This window comes from Hakea prostrata, chromosome 5, assembly GCF_041222555.1.
Source record: "Hakea prostrata isolate BN-2017 chromosome 5, UWA_Hpros_2, whole genome shotgun sequence".
Lineage (NCBI taxonomy): Eukaryota > Viridiplantae > Streptophyta > Magnoliopsida > Proteales > Proteaceae > Hakea > Hakea prostrata.
Genome location: NC_142604.1, coordinates 34,000,043 through 34,017,224, shown reverse-complemented (window position 1 = coordinate 34,017,224; position 17,182 = coordinate 34,000,043). Strand labels below are relative to the sequence as shown.

The window sequence follows — 17,182 nt, the reverse complement described above, 5'->3', positions numbered from 1 at the left end:
TCTAACTCCTAGGTATGTCACTCATGGTGTGTGCAAAACGCCTTGATGTTTGGACTTGATCTGAGCCTTCAAATCCACATTTTGAAGTTGCTGTCTTGATTGGTCGACTCATTGGTCGATTGGACCAATCGACCAATCAATCGACCAATTGATTCTGTTTTTGAAATTTGAATTCTGTCTCTTCTATTTAAGTCTAATCTCGGGAATACTCCACCTCATCTGCCTCCTAAGCCTCTGGAACGAGTTAGAACCCTAATCTAACCCATTCCCTTGCATTCTTTGGTGATATCTCGCAAAGACTTGAAGAATTCTTCATCCTCCTACAGCAAAGGTATGATTTCACTCACTCTTTCTTCTATCTCTGATTTTCTTTCCTTAATTATGTTCTTCGTTGAGATCAGGAAGAAGATGATGCACTCTTGCAACCATCTATTCCATGATCTCATCATGTTCTTTAAGATCCATGATCATCATCATGATCTTAACCTCAGCCAGTGGAATCTTCGAAACCCTAACCCTAATCCTTTGAAACCCTAACCTGTGTGATCATCTAGAGAACTTTTGGTAACCTCCCTTGTGAAGGGAAACCTCTTGGGTGACATTTGTGTTAACCTAAACTTCATCATTGAATGAACCTTCTTGTTATTTTTGGCTAACAATTTATCTCCCTTCATCCAGAGCTCTCAATTATTTTTCCGAGGGAACCAAAAAGGGTGAAACCCTAATTTTCTGGAATCAAACCAAGAACCCCTAGTTTGATCATGGTAACCCAATCAATGTGTTTTCTTTACTATATCTGTAATCTTCATACCCTAGTTCTTTTATCTTTGATTATAATATTTTTCCCTCATAATCTATGTTTAACCTAGTAGGTTAACCTTTTTGTTCCTAGGTTACAACTTGGGAACTTGATTTGATTTATGAATTGATATCCTCTATACCCTAGAATACTACCATGATAATTTCCCTCTGATTTGTACCCTTTTGAACCATCAAATTCGGTTCTTGATTCTCGAAATTCGGATTCTTGTAGGCCACTGTCTGCATTGGTCGACTCATTGGTCGACTGGTCCAGCGAGACCAATCAATCGACCAATGAGTACAAACAACCTCATTCTTGGTCTGTTTCGATTGATTTATGATCTTTTCCTTTATGCATCTTTCCTAACATGTTGTATGCACTTGTTTAGGACTATCTTCTCAGGTTTAGTCAAGATCATACTTGATTCTTTAAGATCCCATCCAAGTTAGAAGGTATGGACAGTTAATTCCTTAACTAAATAGATTGCTTGTTCTCTGGTTTCTACTTTATGAAACTATGAGATTACCTACTGTTGTTGTACTTTAATTCTGATCTCCTACTGTGGGAACAATAGCACTTGTTTATATTGTCTTTTTATTATTCATGATATATGAATTACTTATTATTGCCTAATCTGATTTTTGCTTTTACATTCTCTTGTATATGATGAACTGCTAGTTGTGTATGTCATGACTGTTCTGAGAATGTGTTTTCTTAAGTTTGGTTTGAGATTGGGGAGTATCCTTTTGATGCTTCTGTCCTTGGACATCAAAGGGAATAGTATGGGATGTTCTCCGAAGATGCCCATCGACGCTTTCCCGAATCATTAGTTGTCATACCTAGGGATGTCTAGCAGTGTTTGGCTAGGATATACCCCTGTTATATCAGACCTGATTCGGAAGGGTATTGAGACCGAACGACCCATGGTAGCAATGGGGATTCACGGGCGCTCAAGACCGGTGAGTTATATCCGTGAGAGGACGGGAATCACATTGTGGGGACCATTTATTGGAGGGTTGCATATGGCTAGACTTGGGCTCATGGGCGCTCGAGACCGGTGAGTTATATCCGTGAGAGGACATGAGAGCTTTCCGTTTACAATATGTGGATAACCAATAGGGTTGATGAGTCCGGTGAGTAATATCCGTGACTCTAGTGTGAAGGATACCGGAAAGGATCGCCTGGGGCGAGGAATGGAAGTATCTGGACTTGAGTTGATGCAACTGACTAGATGACTTGCATTGGGCTAGGTTTTTCCCTGACATGCACTGGTACTCATGCCAAATGGTTGTGAGAGAGTGTGTTGACTTAACCCCCTGCCATGGTTTGTCCTGAGGGATGCCGGACCCACTACCAACAGGAGCCGTATGCGTGACCTACCCAAAGAAGTACGGTGCTATGACTTAAAGCATGTCTACCATAGAGACCAGCATACATAGAGTTTAGATGCATTCATACTTTATCTGTTTCATACTGCATTGCATCATGTTATGTTTTGCCACATGTTATCTATGATGTTATGGATTAACTACCTTACTGAGTTTCTTCGAAACTCATTCCTTTTTGTATATTCTTTGTTTAGATTATCCTGTAGGTACAAATTATTATGACGAGTAGTACAGTGAAGCGCAAGCCGATGAAGCGTATTACACGCAAGGTGCTGGCGACGATCAAGATTACTCTGATGATCCCCCGGCGGATCAAGCTGCGTACTACGTTTGAAGGCAGCATAGAGTTAGAACGGATTCATTGGATTGATGAAGTCCATACTTAAGAAGACGTTATCTATAAACTAGAAGACGCTTGATCTTAGTTTATTTCTTAATACATTTGTTTCAGTTGTATTTCCTTTTGAGTTTCATACTGCGTTCCACTATATTGGTGGAGTGAGTTTCCGCCTCACTTTACTCTTTTTGATATCTTTGGATATCTGGTATCTTTTCCGCACTCTGATTATACTGACTATTCATTATTGTTTTGAACCTTCGTTTATAATATTAAACCTTGATTATTTCCTGTTTATGATTATGTTATTGTATATGTGGGAGGATGATTTCCTCGATACTTGATCTTCGGGGCTATGGATCACACTCTCGGGTATGCCAATTAGGGTACCGGCTGGGAGGATGTGACAATTAGGATGAAGAGTGTCATCAAACCCTGGTGGTTGTATCATTTGGACTATTTTTTTTAGAAAGCCATGGAGGAAGGAATTTGGATGTCAAGTTGGCGAATAGGCCAAGAGTGGGAAATAGCTAGATATTGAACTTGGCGAATAGTAGTGGGTTTGAAAACAGGGCTAAAAGTTTCATTGTAGTCAAGAAGGTCTAGCAACAGGTTCGGCCATTGGAACTATAAATCCATCCAACACAATGTACCAAACTGATTTTCCAGACTTGTACTTCAGAAGCACCAAGAGTGAGCACAAGTTTGAGTTGAAGGAGAAGTTCAAACGTATTTCTAAGTATTATATATCAATTCCTGCTGCCTGATTTCTTCATATGATGGCAAATCGGATCATTTCATATAGATTGATTTTCAATTTTCTCAAGAAAATGGCCGTTTTGATTTTGTCAAACAGTAATGATTCGACAATCATCAAACGCCTTACCTACCTCACCGATGAAATGATCTCAGAGAATCCAACACTTTGTGATCCAAAAGCTCCATCCCTCAACACACATCAAGATATTATGGTGACTGAGGTACCTAAGCTGGCCATGGAAGCAACAACCAAAGCTATCAACAAGTGGGGGTAGCCAAAATAAAAGATCACGCACATCGTATTCACTACCATTTCTGGTGTTGATGCACCGCGTGTTGACTTACAGCTTATCAAACTCCTTGGCCTTTCCCCAACTGTTCGACGTGTGATGATGTACCATCTAGGATACTATGGTGGTGGCTCAGTGCTCCGTGTAGGGAAAGATCTTGCAAAGAATAATAAAGGGGCTCGTGTGCTCATTGTTTGCTCAGAGTTGAACTCCATCAGTGGCTTCAAAGGCATAGATGAGACAGACTTACATGCCCTACTAGGGATGACAATTTTTGCAGATGTTGCTGCAGCTTTGGTAGTTGGTGCTGACCCTGAATAGTCCTAGCTAACTAGGGACAAAGGAAACACGAATAATTGTAATATAATTGAAGGGTAACAAAACAAGATTCATTGCCAAGATAACTTTGTATCATATATGTTTTTTCTGTACTTTTGTAATAAAGTTTAATGGTAATAAAATTATTTTTGATACGTACTTTGTCATTCCTAGTTGGAATCGCTATACCATCCTTCTAAGGGAAAAACAGTGTATATATAAGTCATCAATTTATAGAAAAGGAGCTCAATTTGAGAGTGTGGCATACGACAACACTCCATAAGTCTACTTCTCTACCTAGCATAGAAAAGTGTTTCGCTCTCTTTTTTTGAAGAAGGGAAATTTTCAGCAATATCCCTGAGTAAAGAATTTATAGAAAAAGAGCTCAGTTGAGTGGCATACGACAACACTCCATAAGTCTACTTCTCTACCTAACATATATAGAGTGTTTCGCTCTCTTTTTTTTTGAAGAAGTGAAATTTTCAGCAATATCCCTGAGTAATTCCATTTATCAATCAAACCCTTTGTAGGGTGAAAAAATATCAATAACATCTCTTGCTATTAGGAAATCATAGTTAAATGTTGATTCAAACAAGTTAAACATTTCAGAAATACAAGAATAACCTTGAAAAAAAAACCTTGTGCATGACTCATTTATTAATCTTCCTTTACTATCTACCTCTTCTGCCTCTGCCATTCGTAGATTCTCGCGAAGTTTGGAGATATGGTTCATGGATAATATTTTTTAACTAAATATGTGGGGGTAATATTGGAAATTACGGACAAACTAAAACTAATTGAGACTAAGGTATTAGTAACAAATTTATTTGGTGTTATCCCACGATTGTTAAATCAGAAGTTGTTATTTTTTTTTAAGAGATTTAAGTTGCTTGTTGAGAATCTCTTTTCTCGTTGCATTAAGTGGTTTCATAGTGATTGGGGAGGTGAACCGAACTGTTTTTTCTTTTGTTCAAGAACATGGTATTGACCATAGACTTTCTTGCACTCACACTAATGAACAAAATGGGGCTGTTGAACGTCGACATCAGCATTATTATGGAACCTATATCAATTCTATTATCCCATGCCTCTTGCCTTCAAATTTTTTTGAATGTATGCTTTTGAAACTCTTATTTTTTAGATTAATTAGTTACCCACCCAAGTGTTGCACAATACTTCTCCTCACTTTAAGTTATTTCGAGTCCAGCCTGACTATGGCACTTTGAGGACTTTTGGTTGTGCATGCCACCCATGTTTGAGGCCTTATAATGGACTCAGAATTGTACTGAAACACACATGAGACATAGTTCATACAAAAAAGAAATAGATAACTTGTGTAATTCAAACTATAGAATAAGAGTACAAGATTAATGTTAAATAAGGACTCTTGTAACTATAAATATGTAATTTGTACGACAGTCAAACTCTAGGGAGCAAATCACATTCCCATGAATGTAGGTTGTTGAGATCAACCGAACCACGTACATCGTTGTGTAAACCAATCCAAACTTATTGAGTGACACCCTTATTAGATCTTAAGCTTTATAATGATTACAAGGCTGTACACAAAAGTATGATTCTACATAGGGCTCAACTAGCAATAACATAGAATAAATTCTTTATTACTTAAATGGATGGTACAGTTTCATCAAATAAAATTAAAACTAATAGAGAGGAAAGGAGGAACCATCCCCTTTAAATTTTATTTAAGACAACTTAGGACCCAGTGGCCCCCAATCCAAACCAACAAAGCTGGTAGATTCGGTTTTAAGTTGCGCCGCACAAACATGTGCAATACCGGTTGCCAATGGTGCAGTGAACATGGCACCTAGGACCGCAATCGGGTATCCCTGATGACCCTCCTATTTCCCCATTCGTCACCACTCCATCTCCATGCACGCTTGGGAACATATCTGCAGAATAAAGATATACAATTATCACGAATTTATCAAATTGGAAGGGAAAAAAAATTATGCAAATGATGGAGTGTGTGTGCATGAGTAAATTGGAGTGTAATTTGAGACCTGAAGCATTGAGCAAAAAAATGAGTAAAATGGCCAGCTTGATTGAAGCCTTATCCATGATGAAGAAGTTGTAATAGATGTTGTGTGATATGAATGTGCAAGGGAGGTGGGTTATATTTATAGGTAGATCCTTTGTTAGATTTTGGTGATCAATAAAGGGGAGGTTTCAATTTGACTGAACTTTTAGTTGAGAAGGTTGAGAAGGAAGGTTGTCCTGTAAAAAGGGACCCTACATGGTTTGTTCTCCCTAAAGTTGCTATGCATATCATACTGGAGAAACTAAGAAACTAGATCTTCCGTAGCTTGAGGTGTTAGTTCAGTTTTATGAGGTGAGTGTGTGAGCCGAAAGCTGAACTAGAGTAACCGTTCCCATTCAGGTTTAAACGGTTCCAATTCAGATATGAATTCAGTTATATAATTCGACTTTTGAATGATAAAACCCAATTGATTATCATTAGCATCTTGAATTTCATTGAATAAAGATTTTTTTGTCATACTGATGAATTTATGTACATGGTAAATGTAACCTAAATTGATACCAAAATTATAGCTGCCCAGTAATGCCAAAAACAAGCCGAACCCGAACCAAGACTGAAACCGGAAAACCCTTATTGTACGAAACTATTCATGTTGATTCTTACTATATCCATAATCATTGATTTCTTTAAGAAGTGGATAGAGTTAGGAGTTAGGAGCAATGCTTAATGTATGCGATATTGAACCTCGTTCATAAAAAGGTTAATTTTTGGAGGAAGGATGGGGGAATTTTTGTTCAATTTGGGCCACCCAATTTCATATGATATCCTATCATATTGATTTTGGAAGGATCGGTACCCAATTCCATACCATGGACAATCCCTATTACAAAACTAAATATCCCTCATCGGTCTACTGTCATGTTAATCGATATTCTCCATCGTCGGTAGCAAAGTTATTCAACTTAAAGTAATAGGAGAGAAAAAGCTTGCACGCAAGATAATATTTTATACAATTCATTAGAAGACTTCGTCTACCAGCTCTATGATGGTTTCACAATGGGAAAAAAAAAAGGGCACTTCAAATCACAGATGCAAAGGAGAAACTGTTTGTTTGGATTTATTTAAGACAAACTTATCGGAATCCACACGCACTTGGGAGTCATTCCTTACATGCAAGCCAAATAATGAATGAGAAGTGAGCCTAGTTGGTAGAAGACCACACTACTCTTGACCAGGAGACTTCCAATTTGTGGTGACGAATTGTGTCGTTAGCAGACTTGAGAGATAAAATACCATTCGGTGTTGGGCACCAAATCAATCTATCATGTGCTTGTTGCTGGTGGAGGAGAATGACTTTGATGACATCCCAACATTGAAGCAAGGTGATGTCAATAATGTCGTCCTTCCATGTGCCTTTGGTGTTTCTAATGGAAGCAAAGTTGACATTCGGTCTACGTCCCAAGGCTTCAAAGATAATAACGCCCTCATTCCAGATAGGAACACCAGGGGTCCATGGGTCATCCCATAAAGAAGTATCAAAATCATTTTTGAGAACAACACAAATGTGGGGGAGAGTAAGGTGGCGAGCCTTGAGGATACACTTGAAGCAGTAAGAGCACTGAGTTCACACCTCTAGATTCCGGATAGAGCATTTCGAAATCCATCTGTGGTGAATAAATGATGTCCAACAGCGAGTGTGATCTGAAGCCAACACCCAAACATGCTTCATCAAATTAGCTTGGTTCCAGTCATGAGGCCTATGGAGACCTAAGCCTCCTTCACACTTTGGACGGCATATATCTTCCCTGGCATTCTTGTAGCTACCCCTCTCAGAGTTACCCTTCCACAAGAACTTGGCCATTATGCTTTCAAGTTTTTGGGTGATGTTGAGAGGGATGTAGAAGACATCAGACCAATAAGAAAAAAAATTCCCATAATCACAGAGCGAATAAGAGCTAACCTTCTTACATACATATGAGAGGACAAGATTTCTCCAACAGTTAATTTTTGCGTTCACCTTTTGGATGAGGACCTTCAAACACTGGGCGCCTAGTGGGGCCAGCAGTAATTGGCACCCCTAGGTTCTTAAAAGGGAAGTTACCGGCAAGGATGCCTAAGATGGTATAAAAAATGTCACGAACCTCATTAGAGAAGTTTCCATAGTAGATTGCAGATTTCCCATGGTTGATCTGGAGTCCTGACAAGAGCAAAGTCGTCTAGGGTTTCTTTAAGGCATTGTGCATTTTTGAGATTGGTTGTCCCAAAGACCATGATGTCATCAGCAAAAGCAACAGTAGTAATCTTGGGGTTGCGGTAATGTATATGATAGTTGAAGTTTCCAATAGTGGCAGAATACATGATGTCATCCGTTAGGACCTGCAGAACAATGTTAAAAAGCACCGACAACATGGGGCAACCCTATTGTAGCTCTTGGTTTGCTATGAATTTAGGAGAATAAGGCCCCGTTTACAAAGACAACATATCCAGGATTTATAGTGCAATTGCGGATCTGTTGAATGAAGAGGGTAGGAAACTTGAGCTTGTCCAATAGTTTGAAGAGAAAGTCTAACTGAACTGAGTTATAGGCCTTTTTGATATCCAATTTGGCAGCAAAACACGGAGGACCCGTGGCTTCATTGTACCTATTGAAGAGTTCTTGGCAAAGCATAATATTGTCAGAGATTTGGCAGCCTTCAATGAAAGTTGACTGACTAGAGCTAACCAATTCACCAATAACCTTTTCCTCCTTTTTTTTTTTTTTTTATCCTGTTGGCTATTACTTTTGCAATGAACCTGTAAAGCAAGGGAGAAACTGCAATAAGTCTGTATTCAGCAAAGGTGTTCTGAACGTCTCCTTTGGGCACCAAAGTGAGGCGAGATAGCTTGACTTTATTAGGTAACAGAGCAGTGTTCACTTCCAATAATTCCCCAACTACTTTTGTAAAAGCAAGCAGCAAATCTATCAGGGCAGGAGCACTATTATCATCCTAGTAACTATTACATCTTTGATTTCCTTATCAGAAATAGGATTAGTAAGAGTGTTAACGTTCATATTAATAGTGGAAGGGATAGCGTTCCACCTCCGTTTAACCTTAATTGCCCTGTGGAAGAAGCTAGTGTTGTCATCACCTTCAGTGAGCCATCGCGCTCTGGACTGTTGTCGATGTTCAGATTCTTGAATGAATAAAAGATGTCTGAGGTCTTCAGAAGCAATTTTTTGTTGTTGAACGTCAGCCTCCGAAGGGTTGTGAGAGGCAATACGGTCTTGGATTCGTTGAACTTCCAGTTCTCTACTAGAAATCTGCTGGTCAAGGTTGGAGAAGGCTCGCTTGCTCCAAGAGTTAAGTTTATTTTTTATCACTTTGCACTTTAATAAAAAGCAGAAATTGGAGAGCCTGGCTGCTGCTAACTCCATGCATCAGCAGCAATGGGTAAGAAATCAGCATGTGATGCCCAATGGTTGTAAAAGGAGAAATGCTTACCATGATTCTTTGGCAACGATCCAAGGAAAACCACCATGGGAGAGCGGTCAGACACTGTAGAGTGAGAAAACCAAGCTGGCGAGTAAGGGAATGTAGAGAGCCAAGTCGGGTTGGTGACAACACGATCCAACTTAGACTCAATCCGATGTATTCCAAAAATACTAGAGCAATTCCAACACCTTTTAATTATGAATGTGTTTTATAGATTTACGCAGATTTAAGATTTTTTTTGTTTTTATTTTTTGAGGTAAGAGATTTTAGAGTATTTGAGTTTCAAATAAAGAAACTTTGAAGTCAGATTAATTTAGGAAGGTATGAAAATTATACATCCAGAGGATAAATCCATTTATCACTTTATAAAGAGATTTGAATACCTTTATTTCTGTTCTCCTTGAATTTAGGGTGGTTAGGTGCAATTTTTCTAATCTAGATCTTCTACTAATCCGGGTAGAGATCTGTGTTTCCCTCACACTTCTCCAATAAGATAGGAGTGGAGTCCACATCTGAGCGCTGATGAAATGAATCAAAGTTGGAATCCCAAACGGACTCTATGTGGCCCCCTCTCCTAATATATAGTGGAGAGGTGTGAGGAAAACACAAACCCAAACCTCTACCTTGATGGAAGGACAAGTTCCTTTGGCAAGAATGATGCCCGTCCAGTAAAGCTCAACTTTGTTGCGCTTAGAAAGCACATCCCAGCCAGGAGGATGGGAAATAGAAAGAACATGAAAATGTACAAAAAGAGGAAGAGAAGGTATGATGCGAAGTTTAAAACATAAACCCAAGAAGCCGACGATGAGACGCCAGCTATTGGGAAGAAGCATTCCGGGACAAATGTCCCAATGATTCAAAATGGCTGAAAACAAAGTATTGAAGAAGGGAAAGCGAACTCCGCTTTCCAGTGTATCTATACACAGGGAGAATTCACCCGAAAGGATCGAATCAACCCTCTCATCGGAAGTGGGAGCCCTAAGTTGGTACGGAGAAGGAAAGTCAAAACATTTGACGGCTAAAGGAAGATTTTCCTCAGTATAAGAGGAAGCAACAGAATCAGGTCCACCAGTGGACCTAATAGGTTGTTTGGACTGCCTAGAAGATTCTGCGGTCACCTTCGGAGTCATGGACGGTCCAGACTCAGGAAGGGCAGAAGAAGTCTCAGCTTTTTCTCTGCTTTGCTCTGTTGGCTAACTTCTGCTAAGTCACGCTAGAGGGCAGTTAGGGTTTTCTTGTCGCTATCCGACTAATCAGAGGGGACAGAGGCAAATGCCTCATCACCACTATCGCCTTTACCGGCGCTATGAAAAAACTTTTTTTTATTATACTAGAGAGGGATTAAGAGCAACCACATTACAAGGGGAGTGCACCATTCGTAGATTATATATATATATATATATATATATATATATATATATATATATATATATATATATATATAGATATAGATAGAGAGAGAGAGAGGACTAATGTTTTATTTTTATGATTTCTCACAATATTGGTACTGACAATGTACTTGGCTTTGCCAATGTATTCTGTTGAAAAATTCATCAATAGTTATACATTTCCAAATCACAAAAAGCCCACGTCATTCCCTATGAGAAAGGACTCCATTCACATATTGAACATGAAAATAAGCCAACGCCACTAACTTTTTGGAAATATATGTATCAGCCATGTTTTCTACATTTTGACATTTTGATCAAAATGTATACTCTAGCTCCTATACGTCTATTTGAAATAAAATTCTTAATTACTCTTTAAATACAGAGGGTCTTGGATTTTAGGGTACTGTTTGGACATTCAGCCTTTTCTCATAAAATAATTAAATTGAAAATAAAAACTATTTCTGCAACTTCCATGCCTTACCATGTGGAATAAAATGCTAGCATCCACCTCCTCAAAGGAAAATGATTTTTTTTTGGTAACCTCTCAAATGAAAATGCTTAAATATGTCAAAATTAGTCTTGAACTTTGTTCAAAATATTCTACCGGAAAACAAAGTTTGTTAAAAATATATATAATGTAGCTGGTGGGATTTTTGATGCTTTTATTAGTTAATGCCTATTAGTCCCCCAACCCCCAAAAAAGAAATAAAAAATAAAAAAGGATTCATCTCCCCCACCCAATAAAAATAATAATTAAATGAGAAGGATAACATCAATTGTCTCCCTATATTGTAGTTCAACTACAATCACATCCTTTGTATCTTTTGAATTATTTATCAAACTTTATACTTTGTTTACTATTGTTTTCTTGCCATCAATAATTGTTTATTAATTGACAAAGTGGTATCTTTCTATTTTCTAATGAATCCAAGATAACCTTGAGTGGTGGTTAGTATTGATTTAAAATTAATTTTCTATCTTTGGTCATTAATAAGTACAAACCTCATCTCTTGCAATTTTCACCCAAATCGAAGTTGGCACCAGAATTGATAGTTCCTACATAACTCAACAATGAGGCAAAGTGATAATTTAAATACATCTCATTTTAATAAGGAGAAATTTCCCAGATGGTCAAAGTTAAGTAAAGATTTACTTGATATTTTTAAAAATGTTTTATTTAAATGGATCCTATTTTTGAAAATAATTACGAAATCCCAAGTTTTTTGATAAAATTTTCCGCCAACTAATATTCTATCATGAACTCCTAAACTGCCATCAAGTCTTTTATATAAAAACGTATGAGAAGTGCTTACGAATTCCTTCAATCTCTTGGAAATTCTAGGGCCAACAACATCATGTCTTTTGTAGCTCTCAGTCCTCCTATCATTTGTTGATTTCATCATTTGTCGTGAAGGACTTGAGGGTAATTTAGGTAGGTCATGGTAGAATATTAGTTGGGCAAAAAAATTATCAAAAAATTTAGAATTTGATAATTATTTTCAAAAATAGAATCTATTTCAGTAAATATTTAAAAAATATATATATCTTATTAAGTAAATCTTTTTTAAAATGTGACCTTTTAGAAAATTTTCCCTTTTAATAAAGAGTAAAATGAGCTTTTGCTTAACACTGAATTCAAAGAAAGGTAAAATAATCTTCATACACTAACACCTCACAGCCAATTAAACTATATGTAGTTGGGGGAGGGGCCAATAACGATTTCCTAAAGTATAGGGTTTGATATATAATTTCATCATAATACAAAGTGATATCAGTAATTATCCCTAATATTGATAAAATAAATCATTTATTTAATTTAAAATAATATTTAAACCAGCGTAATAATTAAAATTATCTCTTGTGTGGGCAATTTCCATGCGCACTTCTAGGATTTTAGGCCCACTACGCACCCTCACCTCCAATTTAATATAATAACGAAACAAAATAAATATTAAAGTATTAAATATATATTCAAATTAGATTTCCAAGTCTGATTTAAACATTAACCTCACATGGATTATCAGTACTATTAGTGATGCGACATGTCATTGTTAACTCTTAACCCCCCCCCAAAAAAAAAAGAAATACTCATTTTAACCTTAATTATATCTTTTGTTGAAATAGTCAACAAAAGGTGGATTAATGGTCTCTTCTTCTATTACTCTTTTTTCTCAATTTATATAGAAGAAAGCCATTGTTTTCATTTGACACCATTCTAAATGTTCTTTTGGGATTTCTAGAGATTGTTTAATTTTGGTTTTCACATCCTTTTCTCGCACATCAGTGAGAATTAATTGGCAAGTTGGTATTCGATGATCTCTCACCTTTGGTGGGAATAAAACCTTGGGAGATGGACCTATAACATCAAATCTATTGATATAATTTAGAAAACCATATACTTTGATGTTTTTATTAAGCTTCGAGCTCTTCTCTACACCCTAAATTTTGGATATTCCAAGAAACAGATTGATCGTTATTACCAAGGGTCTAGATTCTCCGTTACTGCCAACTAGTCAGTTTTAACCCTCCCTTCCTTTTCCCTTTCTTATGTATCCCTTTTGTCTCCCTCTCTTGGACTTTGATAGTCATATTCCTCATTCATCCTCCCCTCCTCCCACCCCCTCCACCCAAAAAAAAAAAAAAAAAAAAAATTTGAAAAAGAAAAAATAATAGTTTTATTTACGATGTCTTCTGATAAAACCTTATCCCAGTGATCTGCTGTTTAAGCCAATGGTAAGACGCTGAGACGATCATGACTACTGGTTTAAATGTCTAGGTTTGGACTATTCTGAACTCTTATTTGATGCCAAAAATGGCAAATCATCTCCTTATCAAGTTATACATGCTCTCAGTTTCCCAAGTAGTACTTCTCTTGTTTTGACAAGCAGAAAACATAGGGTTTAGATTCTTTGCAAACTACTCAACTGCTAACTTGCTACGACGAAAAACTGATACTGAAACCTAGCTTTGTAGCTCCATGGAACAATTTTCAGGGCTCTTGACAAAAATTATCTCATGCAGCAGTTCTGTCAACTCAGATAGAAGGCAAAGACGGATCAAGTGGCTGGTTTGCGAAATGAACTTCCACGACCAGAATCTGAAAGATTGGGTATAAAAACCTGGGAAGTCTAAAAGATAATCTCATCACAAGTAAACAAACTTAACCAAAGGAAGAAAGAATCTATCCTCTCCCACTATGTTCACCTTTATCTCACTCAAAATAATGCAATTAGATTCTTATATTATAGTCAACGGTTGTTCGCATCGTAACAATACACTTGGTTACAGACTCATCTCGTGGGTAAACGCTGGTAAGGTAGGGCTTCTTATATTTTATGATCTGGGAATAAGCCAAACACTGCCTTCAAGATATATGTCTATTCTTATCTTTTCTCTTCGTCTTGATGATCCTTCCAACTGGTACTCTTCATGAACTTAAAACACGGAAAAGGCTCTGAAAATCTGATATGAAATAGATTAAATTCATATCAATCTAAGCAGAGAAGCACTGTTAGATGGAAATCAAATAAGATAACCTAATTTGAAGGCAAGACTTGATTGATCTGCCAATAATGAACCTGTAAAGATGTATAAGGATTTTAGTAGCATAGATAGTCACCTGGAAACTGTGATAATAAAGGCATCAGTGCAATTCAATTTGTGCTTCTTGTGGTTGATCTGTAATGCTTCAGTGCACTTCAATTCATGCTTGTTTTGCAATTGCATGATGGGTAACTGGTTTCTGGGTCATCAGGTCTCACATGAGAAAGAGAGAGTCTGACGTAGCCAAAGACAACTTGCCAAACGATTGGCTTCTGGGTGCAGGTAAAACTGCCAAACCCACCTATTGGACAACGCCGGCAAGTCATCCTTGGCTCTATAAAACTCTCTATTTCTTCATGTCAGGCCCTTCAACGATTTCTGTTCATGTGAGTAAGCTCTTATACTCACTTCTTTGATCTTCAAATTAGGTAAGACAGCTATTTATAGGAAACCCTAGTGCTAGAAGGTGAATTTGAGGGGTGCCCAACTTCACAGGCACAAATTCCTTTTGGGTTATGATGGATCATGGAATGGTACCAATAGCTCAATTGCGAAGGACATGAAGCCAGACAAGAACCATTTGGAATACTTTTTTCTCGGAAATTGATAAGAGTGTGATGTAGTTATATGCTCAACTGACGAAGGTCAAAGATTCTGCTAAAGATGTTTTTTTACAGGTGTGATATATATAATATAATCTTTGTTCTGCAGAGTGCAGGTGTACTTTAGCATTTCCAAAGACCCGAGTCACCGCAAAATACTAAAAAGAAACAATGACTCTCGGCCAACCCAAAGAGTCATGTTTCCACATTTCCTATAACATTCGAGTCCTTCCTTATTTGGTTAGACAGTGCCTGGCCGCCATTACAATCTGTTGGATAATTGTCCATTGTGTTAATAGGAGAGAGAGAGAGAGATGAAACCCTACGTTGTTCCTATTTGGTGTTAGTGTATTTTTGTATATATTTATGGGTTTACAGCAAATCTTATTGAGGCTGTTGAAACCCTAGACACATCCATCAAAACAAGTTGTGGACTCGAGTCAATATTTTATTTCTCATGTTATTTTTTTCTTCCTGAACTTTAATGTCAAAGATTATGTTTCACAATAAAAAATGATTGTCCATAAATCGTTTTTTAACTCAAAAGAGCAAAGCTACGTATGCAGATTTAGATCGCTAGTCCTCCCTTTATATTTTTCATATTATGATATTAAACAAACGCAGAGTTTTCCAGGTTTTACTCGGAGTCGGAAAAGACTATGGAAGAGGCCAAGAACCCAGACACTTTCCTTACTTTGATACCGGACAAACTAACCAACTACTTGAAGAAAAAACTATTTAGTGATGCTATGGTTGTTGATATTGTCAGCAAACCATAAAATGCCCTCATCCCTAATGTTAAGAGGAGGGTGTAATACATATTTCTTCACTCTTTCCTAACTTGATACATACTCACGTAGAGATGGCACCCAAAAAAAATAAAAAAATATAAAAAGTAGAATAAAAAACACCTTCATTAATCATCTTTCTCTCCACTACCTCGTTGTTGAGGTCGGTGAAGACATACCCTCTTTTCTCTTGTAATGATTTATTTGTCATGTTTTCAGATTATGAGGTGGGAGACTGGCATTATATAAGGTATCAAGGAAGAAAAATGTCATTTATCCTTTAAAAATTTTCTTTCTTATAAGTAACACGACAACAATTCTTCTAAGAGTATCTTGAGAGGTTTTTTACTGTATCTCTTCTTTCTCTAAGAAGATGTAATCCCTCAAAGAACATAAAAACTTGGAGAATTCAAAAGAGTGTGAGAGCAACCTATAAGTTAGTGTTTTGAGGAATTTCCCGATTTAGTGTGGCACCTATACTTTCTTTTAGGGTTTCCCCATCCCCCCCGCCTCCTTTTTCTCTTTCTGGGTTCATGAGCTCATCCTGAGTATTATATAATCATGCATCCAAGTTTAATTATAAACCAGACAGTAGAAATTTTCAATTCAAAACTTCATAAAAGAAGCAGGTATGTTATTTTTTCAGAAATACATTATTCCAATAAATTATTACTTTAATGTAAATATTAATTTTAAGTGTCTTCCTTATTCTTTGATACTTCCAGTGTTTAGCTTTGCTTCTTGGTCGTATTCTTGGAATTAGGATCCACTTATGAAAGCCTAGCTGTAAATTTTTTCATTGTATCCAACACCTGAATGAGGCATGGTGGCTTGGGCAGAATTTAGGGCTTGTTAATTTTTAATTGATAGATAGGCTGGGGGTATTAATTATGAACTCATCTTGGGCAAGTTGAACGTTTTGGAATCTGGATGAAGAACAATACATGTCCACTTGTTACTTTAACATTTAGACTCTCTAAGCTGTGTTTGTTTGTTGGAATAAAGGTAGGGTGGGAAAAATTCTTGAAAGAAGCAAATTTAATCTACTTTTCCTAAAAGTGTATATTGTTTGGTTGCTTGGGTTGGGAAAGTGAGAGAATCAAAGAAACTTGTCTGGTGAGGTGGCAACCCAACTTTCCCACCCTAAGGTTTTTCAAAACCACACAAATTTGGTGAAAAAGTAAAAATGCGACCCACCACTATCACTTTTCTACAAAACCCTTTCCTTTCCTTCTCCCTCACCCCACTACACAGCCCACATGTTTTTTTTTTTCTCACCTCACCTTTGCAAACAAACGCAGCCTTAGGTTTCTAGAAATTTACCGTAGGATTGCTTTTATTCCTGGAATGGCTTCATTTGCCCTTAATCTCCCTTTTGAGAGTTGAGACTAATTACTGTGGTTTTCGGTAAGTTAAATTTCATAATAGTTTAGTTGCTTTACATGAAGGATTTAGTTGGGTTATATACATGACTATTCACCCGGAACCC

The 17,182-nt window shown here is 37.2% G+C and overlaps 1 pseudogene; it reads left to right on the top strand.

The window, feature by feature from the left end:
• Positions 1 to 2,065: 2,065 nt before the first annotated feature.
• On the top strand, positions 2,066 to 9,083 carry LOC149015852 (chalcone synthase-like; annotated as a pseudogene).
• Positions 9,084 to 17,182: the final 8,099 nt, after the last annotated feature.